The sequence below is a fragment of the Monodon monoceros genome, unplaced genomic scaffold, assembly GCF_005190385.1.
Source record: "Monodon monoceros isolate NGI ecotype Baffin Bay Population unplaced genomic scaffold, NGI_Narwhal_1 Super_Scaffold_13, whole genome shotgun sequence".
NCBI lineage: Eukaryota > Metazoa > Chordata > Mammalia > Artiodactyla > Monodontidae > Monodon > Monodon monoceros.
Genome location: NW_021703769.1, coordinates 9,192,612 through 9,211,232, shown reverse-complemented (window position 1 = coordinate 9,211,232; position 18,621 = coordinate 9,192,612).

Genomic DNA, 18,621 nt, shown 5'->3' with positions numbered 1-18,621 from the left:
ACGGGATGAAGGTCATGGGGGCCAACTTAGAATTCTGCTTACCACATTCTTATTCACTTATTTTCAATCCCAATCGCTTATTGAGCTCCTACTATGTTCTAGATCCTCAAGATACAGCAGTGAACAAGACAGGCATGATCCTGTCTGTAAGAGTAGAAAATTAACCCTGAATGTTTAATGAATGTGTGGGTGGATAGTTAAGATGTATAAAGCTCTAAATGCACATTCAGAGAAAAGCAACAGAAGACTGAGAGTCAATATTACTGAGTACGTTTTAAAGGTCTATCATCTTGAATGGAAATGTTGCTCAACTTCTGATGAAGAACCTAATACATCAATATCTCTGTTATCACTGACTGATGACCTCGCATAATAAAAGATCTTGACTTGCGTGTGTGTTAACAATTAATGGATTGTGTAATGCATCACACAGAGGATATGGAAGGTAATAAAGAGGTGTAAATGAGAATTACACGGGTTAGTGGGTGTCATTAATGGTTCTTTTGTTCTGCTAGAGCAGCAGTATCTTATTCAGGTTGCAGTTCTGGTTGCCAAAATAACTAAAACATACCAATTCAACTATGACTGGTTCTTCAAGAATATTGAAGGTCTACTTCTGACCTCCCTCTTTCCATGACCCTTGCAGGGGCTTTAGCCATGTGGAGACCCATGTATTTTGTCAGAGTATGGTTCCACTCCCACAATTATTTGTATGCTCTTGTCATGGTTTTTTATTTCCTAGAAGGTTTCTGATCCTGTATCCAGCCCCTAATGAAATAAAACCATAGTGATCAGTTTTACAATAGATGCTAGTACACAAGGAAACCTATTTATTTATTCAGAAATATATGTCATAAAGATTGAATGAGAAGCTAATATTAAGAGCTGGGAAAAGCAATACTGTGTATTAGGAGGAATCAGCATTTGTTAGCATAAGTAAGACTCTGAGTCTTGATTGTTAAGTGTCAGTGTATTAAAAAACATTGACTAAACCCAGTGTGAAATCACAAGTCTGTAATGCAAATATATTTGGGGAGACACAAACACATTTATCCATGCATTAATTCATTCACTCAACAGCAATTTATTGAGTGCCTAGCATGTGTCAAGTGCTTTTCTAGGTGCCGGAGATGTAGTGGGGAGACACGCATAAAGTTGCAGTGTCCTTTGAGAGCTTATATTTTATTAGAAGGAATTAGGAAATGCACAAGATAAAGACATCATTCCATTATCATTTACTGATAGACAGTAATAACTTTAACGTTAGCAGAGAAGTTTTTGGCTGAAACAAACTTGGACAGTTTGTAATAGAAATATAAAGAGATATGCTCTGTTTGCATATGTATTCGTGCTGTCTTATGTGGACATTGGTAAGAATTGTTTCATCTTAGTTGGCTCACATGTTTATCACATTCATTTCAAGATACAATGCCATCAGTTGGCTGAATCTGTTTATATTGGTAGTTAATAAATGTTTATTGAATGCATGGATATTACTGAGTTTAACATTTATTAAAAATAATTATTGTGGTTAACTTTTATAAATATTTTTGAATTATGTACTTGTAATTTTACACTAGACTTAGTGAATGATAGTAGTGTCAGTACTACTGATAACTGATACCATTTAATTTTTAACTCCTGGCTTAATTGTCACCTATTTAGAGAGGTTTCCTTGACCATTCTATCTACCAGGTATATGAACTGTTACTTAATATTGCATCCCTTTAGTTTCCTTGATATTTATTTTCTCAATAGATGCACATATATTTATTTTTATGTATAATTGTTCATCACCTCTTTTTCTTACTAGGCTGTAAACTCCAGAAGGGAGGGGTTAAATCTCTTTTATCAATGTACACTCTTCATGATAACTGCCACATAATAGTCCTTCAAGAATATTTATGAAGTGAATGAAATCTATTCACTTCCTTTCTCCTTCCCCCTTCCCTCCTCTATCCTCCCTCTTCTCTTTCCTCCTTCCCTCCCTCCCTTCCTTCCATTTTCTTTTATCCATTCACTAATTATTTTATCTACTCTGCAGACATTTATAAAACTATCAGTAATGACTGCTAGTTTATTTGTTGAGAGTTTATGGGGTACCAGACACCATGGAAGCAGAATAATGAAAATGATAAAAAATGAAAGAAAACTAACTCCTACTGAGTGCCTAGCCTGTATCAGGCACCATGCCAGGCTCTTTCTGTACATTATTCTTCGATCCTTACAACAGCCTTACACAATAATCATTTTTACTCCATTCAACAGGGAAGAATCTGAGATTCTGAGAGGGCAGGTAGAGTGCCCAAGGTCACACTTAGAGAGACCGGTAAAGGTCAAACTAAGATGTAGAAAAATTTCTCTGAATCACAGCTGGTGCTGTTCAACTACTCTGCTGTCTCAAAGTAAATGAGCAATTTTAAAAATATGGATTATGAGCATTAACTGATATGTTTGGATAAACAATCGACATTGTTCTTGTGAGTAACTACGTTCCTAATGTAGCCTTAAACATGAGAGAATCATCCAGTCACTGGAGTTCCCCAGTCTGCAAATTGAGAGGGTTAAATGAGAAGACTTAGAGGATGACACTTTGGGCTCCAACTGAATACAAGAGTTGTGAGTGCCTTCCACCGTAGGTCATTAGAGATCACAGTTTTACATCTCCAGTTCTTCCCTTGCCTTCCGACAACAGGCATGTTTCCACTGGGGGAAACCCTCCTCTTCTGGACTCAGTCCGCATGTCCTAAAGAAGGTTTCTCCCTCAGCTGAAGGGACAGAGCATATGCCTCAGGCAAAGCTGACCTTGGCGTTGCATTTAGCCAAGAATGACTTCCAGTTCAGGGTGTGCTGAGCTGGCTCAGTCACAGTAAATCCTGAGGTTTGTGTGTATCACCATATCTACTGCTCGGGATTTTTCCATGGAGAGATGGGATCTGAAGGTGCTGCAGTTACTTTGTCACTGGGAAGAGCCTAGGGCTTCTGAAGGTCCCCAGTGGACCCTGAAAGCAGAGACAAGAGCTGGAGAAAATGGGATTCCTATTTACATTGTTTAAGCTCTGGACCCAGGCGTGCCTGGATTCCTTTTTTGCTCAAGTCAGTTTGAGTTGGGCTTTCTGTCACCTTTACCTGAAAGGATTCTAATTGGTATGGCTAGAGTGGGATGATTAGCTGTGCCAGGGCAATGCTCACCAATGCTGAAGTAACCAGTAAACCCTGAAAATACAATACAATAACAAAAAGGTACATTTCTCACTTACGTCACAGTCAGTTGGGGGTTGAGTGAGTCTCCCTCATGGCTCTTCCTGAATATTCACTCATGATCTGGGCTGCTCCCATGTTTTAGCTATGCATCTGGAGCATCTGTCCTCTGAGGGCACCACGACAAAGAGAGAGAGAGCAATAGAGGGTGGAACGGGTCATTTTAGAGTGCCAGACTCCTGTGCACATAAAGTGCACAGGACACATCCTTTCCAGGAGAATTCTACTGACCTTAGCCCAGTCACATGGCCCCAGCCTGTCTGCCAAAGAGGCTGAGAAGTGTTGAGGATCACATGGATACCTGGTGAGCAATCACAACTGTGGTAAAAGCCACTTTCTCTAGAACTTCGGTGGTTTCTGTGTTTCATAATCTCTAGTTAGAATAAAGATTGTTACATGCAAAAACTCACAAATCCAGGGGCTTCCCTGGTGGCTTAGTGGTTAAGAATCCACCTGCCAATGCAGGGGACACGGGTTTGAGCCCTGGTCTGGGAAGATCCCACGTGCCACGGAGCAACTAAGCCCGTGCGCCACAACTACTGAGCCTGCGCTCTAGAGCCCGTGCGCCATAACTACTCAGCCCATGTGCCTAGAGCCTGTGCTCCACAACAAGAGAAGCCACCGCAATGAGAAGCCTGCGCACTGCAACGAAGAGTAGTCCCCACTTGCCGCAACTAGAGAAAGTCTGCACGCAGCAACGAAGACCCAATGCAGCCAAAAATAAATAAATAAATAAATAAATTCACAAATCCACCCAGAGGTGCTCCCAAGAGAAAATGCAGGAATCTCCTTTCTGATGGTGAGGCAGCTCCATGATATCACCCAGAGGGTTCCCTTCTGATACAGAAGGGTGCATTACCTGGTCATGAGTCATTGTACCATCTCTACCGCATAAAGACTTTCTTTCAAGGTCTCCTACATGAGGAATAATTTATCCCAGCACACAATTACTACTTCTTATGTAAAGAGTCATGCCTGGTCCCCAGTATTCATCCATATTAATTAGGTATAAGTTTTCTCTATTATATGTTCTGATTTCATGGTTTGCCCAGCTGCTTATCTCTTCTTTCCCTCCTTCCTTACTTTCTCCCTCCCTCCTTACTTTCTCCCTCCCTCCCTCTCTCCCTCCCTCTTTCCCTCTCTACTTCTATCTCTGTTTTTTCTTTTTCTTTCTTTCTTCTTTCTCTTTCTTTTTTTTTTCTTTCTTTCTTTCTTTCCATGTACAGTTTAAAATTATAAACTATTTCAATGAGTATGGCTACTTTCAAGATAATGACATTTTTCTCCTTTCTTGCCTTCCTACTTTCCTGACCTGTAGCATTAACATCCATATATTAGGACTATGAACTGTATTCCAAACCCACATCCTAGGAGAAATTGTAGATCCCCTTCTGTGCCTCCAAGGCTCTTTGCCCACAATCATCCTCTTGAAGTCCTTTCCTAGACTTTCTCTTTGAGCTGGGTGCCTGCCGCAACCCTGTAATTCTCTTTCTCTCCTCCTTGCATTCTATTTAGAGATATCTAATAGCAATTGACTGGGTTTTTATTAGTTTTTGGATACATTTTCCATTTCTCAATGATCTCTCATCAGGGGTCCTTTGCTAGTAATTACTATGGCACTGAAGACTTGAAGGAGCTTCCTCTCAGCATTGAGTGATGGGATTTCTTAATACGACTTCTTTTTATTTTTAGAGGGGAAAAATTAAATTAAATGTGCTGCTCCATACTAGGCTTATTTAGTCTGCAAAGACATTGGAATAATTCTGTTTAAGTGAGCATCAACCTTTTCAACCATTCCGTGCAGTCACATGAAAATAAAAAAGGTCTCTGGTGGTGTTTATCATTTCCCTAAGGGTATTTGTACAAAGTCAGATATAATCATAAAGACCATTGGTATTAAGGATAAGCCATTCACTGGAGTTTTGCATTGATCATGGGTTGGCACAGTAGGGCCTTTGGGCAAAATGCACCCTGCTGCCTCTTTTTGCAGGTAAAGTTTTATTGAAACACAGCCATGCTTATTTGTTTACATATTTTTAAAGCAGCTTTTGTGCTGCAGCAGCAGAACTAAGTAGTGTACAGCCTACAATATCTAAAATACGTACTACTTGGCCTTTTACAGAAAATGTTTGCCAGTCTTGAAGAACCACTTTGATGAACAGATACATTTTTTGGTTGAGTGTCTTAGGATTTCTGCTTATCTAATTGTTTTACGTGGAAACAGTGTTTACCTGCACAATTTTGCTATTTGTTGGCAGGCTTAACTATAAAGTTCACATATAAGAGAAAAGGAGTTTATTTACAAATTAGAGGCCTGTAAAGCGTTCCTGGACCCAATTCCAACGTATGTGTGAAGGCTTCCCCACACCAACAAGCAGTTCTTGGGTGCCAGCAGGGTGTCCAAAGATTTCAGCTCAATTTTAATACTATCTACCCAGGGATAAGATCAGATTCCACAAAAGAAAGGGCTCAGTCTTGCAAGACCACCCTCTACTTCAGGTGCCAGTTGGAAGTCCAGGTTTTTACCTGTGCTTCTGACCAACTGACTATAAATCAGGGACTCTGACAACCCCCTCCTTGTATTTGATTAATTGGTTAGAACCAATCATCACATCAAGAGATACGTCCGGCGAGGTCCCAAACAAAGGAGCTTCTCTCCTCCTGGAGCATGGGGCCTGGCATGGTTCACAAAGAAGCATTCTGTTTCTCCAAGCGGAAGCTCTCTGAAGAAGGACCAAAAAGCTGTCCTTTTGGGTTTTCATGGAGACTTTGTTACATAATCATGATTGACTAAATCATTGGTCCATGGGGACTGATTCAACCTCAAACCCCTCCCCTCTTTGGAAATCAAGGGGTGGGACTGAAAGCACCAAACTTCCAATCACCTGATTGGTTCTTCTGGCAACAAGTCTCCATCCTTAGCTGCATCTAAAAGTCACCTCATTCACATAACCTAAGACACCTTTATCCCTCTCAACAGGACATTCCAAGGGTTGTGGAAGCTGTGAGCTGGGAATTGTGGATGAAGATCAAATACATACGAGCAATATATATTTGGTCATCTGAATGACCAAATATATATTTCTTATAAATCACAATATTATAAGCACCATTCATACTCTTTCATTCATATCTCTTCCTCAGTTTAAAAACAATATGAAACAAAGTCAATCATGGAAGAACTAAAATAATTTTTTTTCTGTACTCCATCTCATTCCCCATTTTTGATTCGCCACAATATCACTAATTCTAGCACACAAGTTGGAGATTACCTAAGGCCAGCACTGAGGACATAGTTTATTTTAATTTACTTTAAGTGATTTTCCCTCAACTGAAGTAATTTTTCAGGCTAAAACCTCTTTAGCCTCTGGTATCCGGCACTCAGCAGTCAGACTAGCAATCATGCTGAAAACTTACTTCATGACTATTTATATCAAAAACATGGATGCTTTAAGTAAAGACCAGTTTCACAATTAGATAATTGGTACGCGTGACATTTGTCTACTATTTCATCTGGAAATTGAAGGTGAGAAAAAATGAGCATTTTTTTAAAAAGAAGGCAAATATTAGATTTCCTTAACACCCAAGTTATTTGTAGTCTGAGGTTAAGAGAATTCAGGGGTCTTGGGCTCACTTGTGAGAAATTACGGGGTGAGAGGTACATTATTCCTCATTTGCAGGGAAGAGAAATAATATCACATGGAATAAACTGCCTTTTCTTTACATCACTTAAAAGAGTTAAAACTAATAATCAGGGTGTGGGATTATCTGCCAGGGCCATGGTCAGTAAATAGTAACAGCGATATTAGTGATGGCTAGTATTTGTTGAGGCTTTTCTGTGTGCCAGAAGTGTGCTCATGGTTTATTTACCATATCCATTAAATATTCACCCAAACTCTTTAAGGTGCGTCGTATTTATCCTCATTTTACAGATGAGGAAATGGCAAATCTGAAATTTAAACCCAGGTCTGTCTGACTGTAGCCTAGAGGTTTTCAGCTGGAGGTGATTTTGCCCCCCTCCTGCCAGGAGACACTTAGTAACATCTGGAGACATTTTTGGTTGCAACTGGGTTGGGGAGGTGCTATGGGCATCTCGTGGGTGGAGGCCAGGGATGCTGCTGAGGAGCCACCAGCGCACAGGACGGCCCACCAGCACATAGGGTTATCTGGCCCCAGATGTCAGTAATGCCGTGATTAAGAGAGGCTGCTCTAGAGCTTGTACAATTCATAGTCTTCCAAGTCTGTAGATTTAGAAGATGTGGGAGGGGTTCTAACTTCTCCTTAATCCCAGGGAAGCAATTTATGACTTTTCCCATCCATCTTTCCTGAATTGCCTCTTTGTTTCTTGTAGAAAAAATAGTGGTATTTTCCCAATAACCACTAGAGCCACATTCTTTATACAGTGGACTAGAGATCTCTTACCCTTCCTTCATGTGAATTTGTAATTCGTGGTTCTGACAGATGGTTCTGTAGATGTTCTCACGTGCAATGCAACAGTCTTTATTGATGTCTTTTTCTTTTCACCAGGATTTACCTTTCTCTGCCTTCAATCCTATTATCCACAATCCACCTTTAAACCTCACATTGTGTGAACATCTGATTTATCCAGGGCCAAGCCAAGCATGCAACCTTTTCCTTACTGGGCTTCTTTGAGCTGCTCCTTCTGAGGGGCTTAGTTCTAAATCTCTGATCTCGAGCCAGATTAGACTTCCGGAGCTAATGATCAACAGCACATCAAGCTTATTTCACATTCCATATCTGATTCTGATTCTACTCAAAGCTTGGTGGTTTTTATAGAAAAGAGCCTTCCAGGAGAGAAGCTATTAAAAAACAGAGTCTTAAAAAAAAAAAACCAGTCTCCTTTCAACTCCTTTACTTACCTAGTCATGAGGCAACTTGATGTTTCTCTCAGTTCTGACAAGTGCATTTAGCGCTTTCTCCACAGCAGATCAACGTATAGAGTGCAGTGCTGCGGGGATGGCATGGTACCAGGCACTGTGGGGGGTCTACAGAAGCATAAGGAAAGTCTTTGCCCTCAGGGGTTTTACAGTGTGGTTGGGGAAATAGGACATATGCGGGCACATGGAAAATGAAATAACTAAACAAGAGGTAAACGATAATACAAAGCAGTAATCCAAGAGGTGGCAAGAGGTATATCTGCTTTTTTTTTTTTTTTTTTTAAAGTAAAAGGTTCAGGAGGAAGAAAGTTTTCTATGGCCCAGAGTGTTCTGAAGTCTTAAGATAGAAGATGGGCTTTGAAGAAGGGGACATAGTCTCAGGGAAATTGGAAAAAAGTGGAAACTATATTCAATAGAGGCTAGAGAGAAAACATGTAGGGTGGGTTCCAGGTGCCATGTGCCTACCAGATATAGTGAGGGACCATCAAGGATTAAGTAGAAGGAAGCCTAATGGGGTAGCAGAGGCCAGAATTTAGGAGACCTTAAATGTCATGTGATGAAATTTGAGTTTTATTCCATAGGCATTGGGGAGTTACTGAAGCTTTCATCCAAATTAAAACAGCTTCCTAACTACCTTGGCTTTTACTCATGGTCCCCATCTAATTCATTTTCCAAAAGGCAGACAGACTTATTCTTTGAAAACAAAACTCTTATCATGTTGTTCTCTCACTTAAAACTGTCAGATGGTTTCCTATCGCACTTAAATAAAATCCACATTCCATACTGCCGCTTCTAAGGCCTTGTGTGATTCAGCCCCTACCTCATTTAGGCATCTGTGCTCCCAAATCACAGTGCCCCAGCCGTCCTGTCTTTCTTGAATACACAAATCTTGTTTCTACCAAAGGAACCCTCTACTTGCTACAACTCTGGCTTGAACTTCTTTTGCTCTGGATCTTTCCATGATCAGTTCCTTCTCGGCATTTAGCTCTCAGCTCACATTCTACCTCCTTGAAGTATCATGGTATGATTATGGTGTATTTTCTTCATAGCTCTTATCACTATCTAAAATTATATTATATATACTCTTTTCTTTTTTTTCTTGCTTCCCCACTACCAACTCTGTCTTGTTTACTCCTAGCTTGTCATGAGTTCCTCCTAATACTTAGTGTGGTGCATGGTATTTATAAGTTTCAGTAAATATTTGTTGAGGGGATGGATGAATGAGGTAGAGATTGACATAGAAAGATGAATTATGAAACTGTAATATTATTGGTTCATTCATCAGCTATTTATGGAGGTCCTCTTCACTAGTAGCTGAGGATACAGCACTGAATTCCCTGCCACGATGCTGCTTGCAGATGAGGGGACCAGGATTTAGCAAGTGATGCCAAGTGTGGTGAATGGTACATGAGAGGAGACGAGGTTAAGACAGCATATCACAAGGGAAGCTCTCCAAGAACCTGGAGTTAAGGAAGACTTTTCTGAGACCCACATTATGGGAAGGAACTGGGTAAGACAAAAAGGTAGAGGGAGAGAAGATTGTTCCAGGTAGAAGGACTAACATTTGTGGGGCCAGTGAGATAAGAGAACATGGATGTACCTCAAGAACCAGAAGGTGGCCAGGACGGTTGGAATGGGCCGAGGGTGGAGAGAAGAGTATCATGAAGTCATAGAGTCCATCAGGGATCATACTGCAAAGGAAGCCATGAAAAGGACTTTGAATTTTATCCAGACAGTATCAGAAAGCCACTGGAGGGGCTTGTGATCGGATTTGGCTTTTTCAAAGATCGCCTTGGCTCTTGTGTGGCTTGTGGATAAAAAGGGATATGGGATAATCAGGAGTAGTTTTAACAGTCCAGATAAGAAATTGCTAAGGTGTCAGTGGTGGTAGTGATGGAAGAAAATATTCATATATAGAGGCAGAACTTTTCTTGGTAATTATTGGGATGTGGGTGCTAAGAGAATGGGAGACACGGTGCTTTGCCTTTCTGATGCCTGGGTTTATGGTTCTTAGGAAACAGATCGATGGGCACCGTGATTCACTGAGATCAGCTCTTTTCTGGGAGGAAGGTTAGTTCAGTTTTGGATATGTTGAATCAAGATACCTCAAGATACTTAAGAGTTACTATTTACAAAAATGCCAAAGTGGAAAATAATAATCAAGGGATGGAGTGATGGTGGTTGACTCATGAGGTGGCAGCAGGAATGGCAAACAAAAGACACAAGATTCATTTTCTATTCCAAGTGCTTTTAAATCACCTTCTTCCCTCCCCCTTTTCCCCTACACAAAGACTTAGCTGCAATCTTAGATATGAAAAATATGGATAAAATCCCAATCTTGAGTAGGCTGCCAGAAGAAGGGGAAAAATCCTGAAAAGAACTTTAATTCAATGTTCACGTTTGCACGAAATTACTGTAGTTAAAAGGAGAAAATGTGATTTTACAAATTACGAAAAACATCTCAAGTGTCCTTTTTAAATTGTAATAGATTCTCTACTCCAAAGAACATTTTTGCACTGCAGAAATGAGTGTAAATGTTGCTGTGTTATGGCATGGGGAGACAAGGAGACATGGCAATACCAGGATTTTATTAAACTCTGGACAAATTGGGGAGGATGTTTCCTGCTATTTGAAAGAAGTGACTGATCTTTTCTGGATTTGGAAATGCTAAGGTGAAAGGAAAGCTGCAAGAAATGGCTTAAAACAGCTCTGTGGTGCATTTGGCAGGAAGTTTAGTGTGTTTTTTTCAGGGAGAAATTAGGGGGAAAAGGTGACTTTTATAGCTGAAATTAATTTTGTTGCCATACTAACTAACCCTCTTCCTCCTCACTCCCTGCTATCACACAGAGATAAAAAGGTGACGAGAAATGCCTTTTCAGACACCATGGTTTCTCGTAGTGGTTGGGGATTCTGGCAGCCGAATGTTGGGTTTGTAAATATGTCCCAGAAAACTGCAAAGCTACAAACAGTTACATAAAAAAATGAGGAATCTGATTAAGAAACGAGCATTTATATTTTTACTGGGTTTTACTTTTAACATAAAACATCTTGAAAAAAATTTTATGATTTAGCATTTATGAATGACTAGATTTTAAGAGAATTGTAATATTTTTTTTAGGGTATTTCAGCTCTATGAGTTATTTCTTGTAGATTCAGATAATGACATTATAAATCTTTCTGTGGAGGCAATTACTAAGGCAGAAATGGCCTATTCCCCATTGGCTTTTAGGTTCAGCTTACTGACATATTACAAGCAGGCTTACCGTGGTCATTAAAAACTGATCTGGGATTTATTGTACCTCTTTAAACTCTCAGTACTTTGAAAAGTATTGAACAGAAAGGAATACAAAGTGAAGTTACGAAGAGGGCCAGCAAGGCAATCAAGAGAAAAGCAGATTTAATTTATCCATCCAAGACCACCACAAGTATCATGAAAATATCTGAAATTGGAGCATGAGGTTTCTAACAGAGGCAAGGACACGCTTGCTAAGTGCGGATTTCCACCTGAAATGGTTTCAAATACCGTATTAGAATTGAGAGTTAAAGGGACATTGATGTAAGATACTGCACAAAAGGTGAAGTTGGTTTTTTAACCTTTATTGAGAAGTGGCGCACCTGGAGACATAGAACATTACAGAAGAAAAGCAATACTCTCTGGCCGGCAATGCATCCACCTTTGCAACAACAATGGCCACCTACACTACGGGTGGAAATAAACAAGAGCTGTCCAATACATGCTCTGGATTCCCCTGTTATCTTATTCACAGACACTGATCTTGATCCTTCTGCTTCTCCCCAAATGGTATTGGAATACAATTTCTGGAAAAAGATATACCCCGCAATATTCTGAGCAGATGTGTTATATCAGCACAAAGGCATGAAGGTGAAAGAAATCATAATTGGAGACAAGGGAAAGCAAGGAGAAAGACTCCCTAAGGAAAGCAGGGATTTAGCTCTACCTTTACCAGCAAAATCAAGGCAGTCATCCAGGAGTGCACCAATACTTTCCTTCTTTGTAGAGTTGCTTATTGAATTAGAAGGAACTTATTCCCTCTTTTGAATGAGAATACAAAGAGAACTTGAAAATGCTTTTCTTACCTGGCACAAGGAACAAGTTGAAAATTTGTGTATTTTCTTTTTACCATTTGAGGTTTTCTTACTGTTATAGCCCAGTAACTTGTTCATCACCTTTAAGGCAATACTTTACTAAAACACACAACAAAACCAACCAAAATCGCCATACTGTTCTGTTTGTCTAAAACACTTTGTTTCCCATGGCTACATTTTTCTCACTACTCAGATCTCAAACTCAGATGTCACTGGTTTAGTGAGTCCTCCCCAGACCTTATACTCCACTCTCCACCCCAGGCACATGTCATCTGTCACCCTTCTTGTTCCTTCATAGAGCCAGCAAACTTTCCTGTAAAGGCTCAGACAGCAAATACTTTAGACTTTATGGAGCACACAATGTGTGTCCTAATTACTTAACACTCCACTGTAGCACAAAAGCAGTCACATGTGAACAAAAAAGAACAGGAGAACTAGGCTCGTGAACCAGTTATACAAGGGTTAAGTCAACGCCCACCCCTGCAGTTCCCTACCAACAGTGCACCCTGAGGGGAATTCAGGATGAACAAACAGGATGAGGTACTCTAGACAAAGGGGTCCCCAGATAGTTAGATGCATATCTCAGGAAGAATTTCAAGGACCCCCAGATTCTTGCATCTTCCCATACATAGAAAAGCACTAAAAGCATTAGCTTGAGGTATGTTCTTTGTGATTAGCAGTCATCTTTTACCAAGATGTATGCTTGACTACAAGCATTTCCTAGCCAAAAAATTCATATATATACTGGGTCCTCCCCTACCTCTTCGGAGGTGTTCCTCAGAGCTGTCTCCCAGGCTAAGTCCTCAGTAAGACCCTGAATAAAACTTAAATTCATAACTCATGTTGTGCATTTTTCTTTAAGTTGACATACAGATAATATGTAAACAGTGTTCTAATAAACCTTTAGTCACAGGAACAGCCTGTGGGCCATAGTTTGCCAACCCCTGCTTTAAGAAAACCTAATGTTTGACATTTTGACATGCATTTATTTATTTTCCAGGTTTGTGTGTGTGTATGTCTCTCTCCATTAGAATTTGAGATTCATGAGGCCAGCAAGATAATCTACTAAGTCCGCCACTATATCCTGAACACAGAAAGGATAGTACATATTAGGTGTTCAATAAATAAATAATGAAAAAATGAGCTAAAATGTCTCCTTTAAGTGGTTTTTGTGCTGTTTTACTCTACTGTCTTACATTACAAAGCAAATCCATAATTTCTTTGGAAAATAGTATAAATTAGTATTTTTTAAAAATAAAGAGCTTTGGTTTACTTGTAAAATGAAATGTTGGAGTTAAAATACCTTGAATTAATTTGGGTTTTACCTTATGGGTTTGGTTCAAGCCCTTAGTTCAGATTGCATTCAGGTTACGTTGAACCTGATTTAAAACCTTCACCCCACGATACATTGTTGTTTGATAGATTTCATGCAAACATTATAGCTCACGGGTTTGCTGTCACCTGAATACATAATCCATGCTGCAGTCAAAGGGCACTCGGCACTACAGAATGGTATGAATTCTGGTGGACTCAGTCACTTTTTAAAGAGCTCCACTTCGTTCATTGTCTGCGTAATTTGCCAGCCAGTCCATGGTTCGACTGTGGAGACTAACAGAGCCAATCAGGTGGAGCGGTTCTGTTTCCTGAAACTTTGGGATATTAAAATTCTTCCCACAGTTTCAGACATATTCTTTATTCCTAAATCCTGGTCCATTTGGAACTCTTACCATGTGCTTTCCAACAGGTTTCCAGTGTACGTGTAGTGGTTGTGAAGGGCGGGGGGAGTTCTCTGAAGCAAGTGTCATTCCAACAGAGTTAATTTGTAAAGTTCATTTTGCAAAGCTTCTTGGCTGAAAATCTTCATGTAAATGAAACTATTTGTACAAATTGTATTTTTTCCGTTTGTAAACTGGTTTGGAAACCAACATTTGGCATTTCTTCAGGGCAGTTTTCCCAGACTCTTAATCTAGGTGTCACTGAAAGGTTTTAGATTGGCTTTTAGCATAAATCACATGAGATATAGTCAAATACCAACCACCCTTTTCTTGGACTCAGTTCATCTTTAAGAAGACCAAATTCACTAGAATGGAGGGGAGAATTTTTGCAAAGTCTCAGTGATATGGAGCATTCATATATGCTGCCCTTTAAGACTCATTTCTAATTGAAGAAGGCTTTGAGCTCCTAGACAGCCCTCCAGGCCAGGGCACTTGAGCGGTAACAAGATTTTTCCATTGTAGGTTAAGCATCGAATTCACTTCTTTTTTATTGACTTCAGACATTTAGGAAGTGATTGATAGGTCATAGAGGATGAAAAATGAAGGAAGATCTTCAGTGTGAGCTCAATCAGGCATGACTGTAGTAATCACATGTTGATTTTTATCTTCCTATCATCCCTTTGCAAGGTTGAGGTGGGAGTAGGACTCATCTCTCCTTCCTCAGGCCAGGCATTCTGGTGAGACTTTTAATTATGATCCCCACTCTATGAAATGTGACCAAGAATGGGCTCCTCATAATAGCTCTTTGTCACCCTGCTTGGTCCAGGCATGAACTTCTAACTAGCTCAGCTGTTTCAGGTTTTCTCTGGAATTGACAGGTAGACAGTGCGGAGGAGGAATTCTTTTTCCGCTGGGGTTGATAAGCTTCAACAGTGGATCCTGGGGAGGAGGAGGTATGGGGTCATTTCCCCTGCCGTGCTGAAGAATGTATCCAAGCAAAGGTCAGCTGGCCTAAAATGGAGGAAATGAAAGAGCCCAGATGCCATTAACCAGCTTTTCCTAAAGGGTCATCTTCCCAAATATAGGATCCAATCAATCCTCCCCCCCCCCCTTTTTTTTTTTAAGATTTTAAAATTTTTTGATGTGGACCATTTTTAAAGTCTTTATTGAATTTGTTACAATATTGCTTCTTTTTTGTATGTTTTGGTTTTTTGGCCCTGAGGCATGTGGGATCTTGGCTCCCGGACCAGGGGTCAAACTCACACCCCCTGCATTGGAAGGCAAAGTCTTGACCACTGGACCGCCAGGGAAGTCCCTCAATCCTCCCCTTTTAACGTAACCCTTTGACTTGGATTTTCTGTCACTTGCAACCAAAAGAATTCTGGCTATCGTGGCTATTTCCTATCATTCTTAATCTGCTCCCCAACCTACAGCTCTATGATATGAATGTTTACCTTTTAAGCGATTTAACAGTTGAATGAATAAATCTGTAATTTTATTCTACATACTCATTTTTGGGGATCTGTATAAAATGTAAAAGCATAGTTTAATTTCCCAGAAGAATCTAGCATTTCTATAAAACAGCTTCTTTATTAAAGAGATATTCCAGAGTCTTCGTGAGATAGTGATTCATTTGATTTATTTAGAGTAGGCCAGATGTGTGCTTAAGACAAAAACAAAACCTTCCAGGTGTGCCTGGTTGAGAACCACAGCTCTGTAGGTTTGACGACTTACTTAGTAGTAGTATTTTTATTGATTCTTGGGCTTGGACCTTACAGATTATTTTTATTGAGGTCTCTTTTGATAGAAAAGTCTCAGGGACAGCTTAGCTTGGGTCGTGTGCCCATTGAAATATAGTCACTGTGGCCAGAGGAAAAGAAAGGTCTATGTGGTGTGACCTGGGTCACCAATCTTTGGAACAAAGAGAAGCTGTGGTCCCTCTCACCCCCCATATGAATTGAGTTAGATTTACCTGCGGGATGGAGAAGGGCTGTCTCCAAGGAATGGGATATTGGGGAAACAAAGTAATAAACTCAGGAATAGCCAGATGGAAGAGATGCATAGGGCCAAATATGGGGGATGGGGGCTGAGCTTCCATGCCCTCTCCAGGCATGTCACCCCCCGAGGCATCTCCATGTATTCACTAACCTGAAAACTCCCTGAACCCCTTCATTTAGGGTTTTTGTGGAGACTTCATTATGTAGACATCACTGATGGAATCATTGGCCATTGGTGATTGAACTCAATCTCTAGGCCTTCTCTCATCCCTCAAACCAAGTAAATGAATGGGGGGAAGGATGCTGTGCATTTGCAGAATTCCCTCTATTCTTTCTCTCACTTATGCCAGCTTCCTCCCTTCCTTCCCTGTATGGTAGAGATTTCTTCCTTGGACTCACCGTCTCAGCATCTAGAATGTAAATGTCTTGAGGTCCCCCCTTTCTCGTGGCTGCAAACTAGTGGGCAAATACCTGACAGGTGTTCTGCAGGAGTTCAGTTTGCCCCTGCTCCTTGAAACCCAACTTTATATTCTTTCTTCCCCTGTACTATTCAATTGTAAATATATAACTAAGCTTCCTTAAGATGTGGGAAATTTCTGCAAAGAAGCAGACACTGCAGTGAGAGTAAGTGGAGGTGCGACTCAGGTCGTGTTCTTGGATTTTGATATGACTCTTTTGTTGATTGTTCACGTAAGAGAAAAGAGAATTGAGAGAGAGAGACTCTCAGCTACTAGACCAGCACTTGGTTTCTCAGCATCCTATACCATGTTTTCGAAATTACCACGTTATTCATTTTTTCCACCAATATTCATTTGTTGCTACTTACATGGCACATTTCGTTCAATATTAGTTCGTGTAAGAACAGCAGCATCCTTGCCCTCATGGAGCTTGTAATCTCGCTGGGAGACAGAGCAAAAACTCTGAGCGCGAGACAGTCAATGAAGTGGTTATGAATTGTGCGTACGGCCGTGAGGGAGGCAGCGGGGGTGTTGAGGACAGTGTGGTGTCAGCAAAAGCCCGTTTGAGAAAGTGACCTGTGCGCTGAGACCTCCCCAAGGGGCAAGGAAGAGCCAAGTGTTGCAGACGACAGAAGAACGTGTGAAGGGCACCCATCCCAACGACGGCCAGAAGAAGGAGAACATTCCCCAAGCGCGTTATTCAACAACGATTGCAAATATGTGACGCCGACGGGCTCCAAAAAAAAGTGGAAGGAAGTCCAGAAACTCGTCGTGACAATGCCTTCTCGGTGCTGTGATGTATGCATGTGTGTTTTTTCAAGCAGTTTTGTTTTTCCACTTCCTCATTTCCTCATGCCATCATGCAGCTGCCTCACCTGAATGCCAGTCGCTAAATGAGGCGGCAGCTGTGGATCCAGGGAAACAAAGGGGAAGGTTGCCATAGTAACAGAGGCCAAGGAGAACAGCTCTTCCTCCTCTCCCCAGAGTCCCTCTCAAGGGGAGGCTGTGGAGACGTCCTTAGCCGGCGATGGTCCTTCCAGCCGTGGGGCTGGCAGGGCCCTTCTCAGCACTCAGCTGGTTTCCCCACCATCCCTTTTAGCAGTTTAAGAAAGTTACTCTGTTGTTAGTTACAGAGCACATAAGGGAGAAATGAAACAAGTTAGATGTTTCATTTAGATGGGATTATAGGTTAGGCTGGATATATCGTTATTTTACGTTCCTTCATTCCCACTACACCTTTCTCTTCCTGTCAGTCTCCATGCCCATAAAATATGCATCAACTTGTATTTGAGACCCAGTACCCTGACTCCATTTACCAGGCAAAATCGTAGTGCTCCCTGCAGTATTGTAATATGAGTAGTTGCCCAAAGTTCTATGACATATCACTGTTCCCACCATTGGGAAGAGTGAGTTTTTGAAATATTCATCATGTTCTGATCAATTTTAACAGATCATGGTATCTGTAAAAAGATAATACTTGACAGCAAATGAATTGAAGCTGTTTTAATTGGACTGAAGTTCTCTTGTGAGAACTTAATGTTTTTTTAATTGACATTTCCAGGAATCTATCCCAGAGAAGCTGGGATCTCCTTATGAAATGCCATCCTCACCTATCTTTGCATACGCAGAAGTTACTCCTACTTCCAAGTGAAATTAAAGTCTTAATTTATACAGTTTTACTATTCTACTTCTTGGTCATCTTGAATGCTTTTCTGGAATTTTAGATACTACTCCTTAGTCCACAATTACTTATGTTTTCAGTTGTATTTGGAGGCACAGTAAAGAGTCATGGGTAAAAAGCATAGAATTTGGAGGCTGGTGGAACTGAGTTCTGACGACAGCTCCATCACTTACTGTTTGGGGCTGCATCTTGGCCGAGTTAGTTACCTTCTGACTTGCCTCAGTTGTTGCATCTGTAGAATGGGTGTAAAAATAGTATCTGTTTCCCAGGATTATGGTGAGGATAAGGATAAAATGAGTCAGGGTGTCTAAAGTGTTCAGTGCAAGGCCAGGTATAATAATATCTGTTGTGAAGATGGTGATAAATGTGATGATGGTGGTGAGAATGCTCACCTTATCTGCCCAACAGGATTGTAAGCTCCCCAAGGACAGTAGTCGGCACCTATTTCTCCTTTCGCACTTTTCCAAATAGCATGCGACAATAGGCATATAGATATAACAAAAA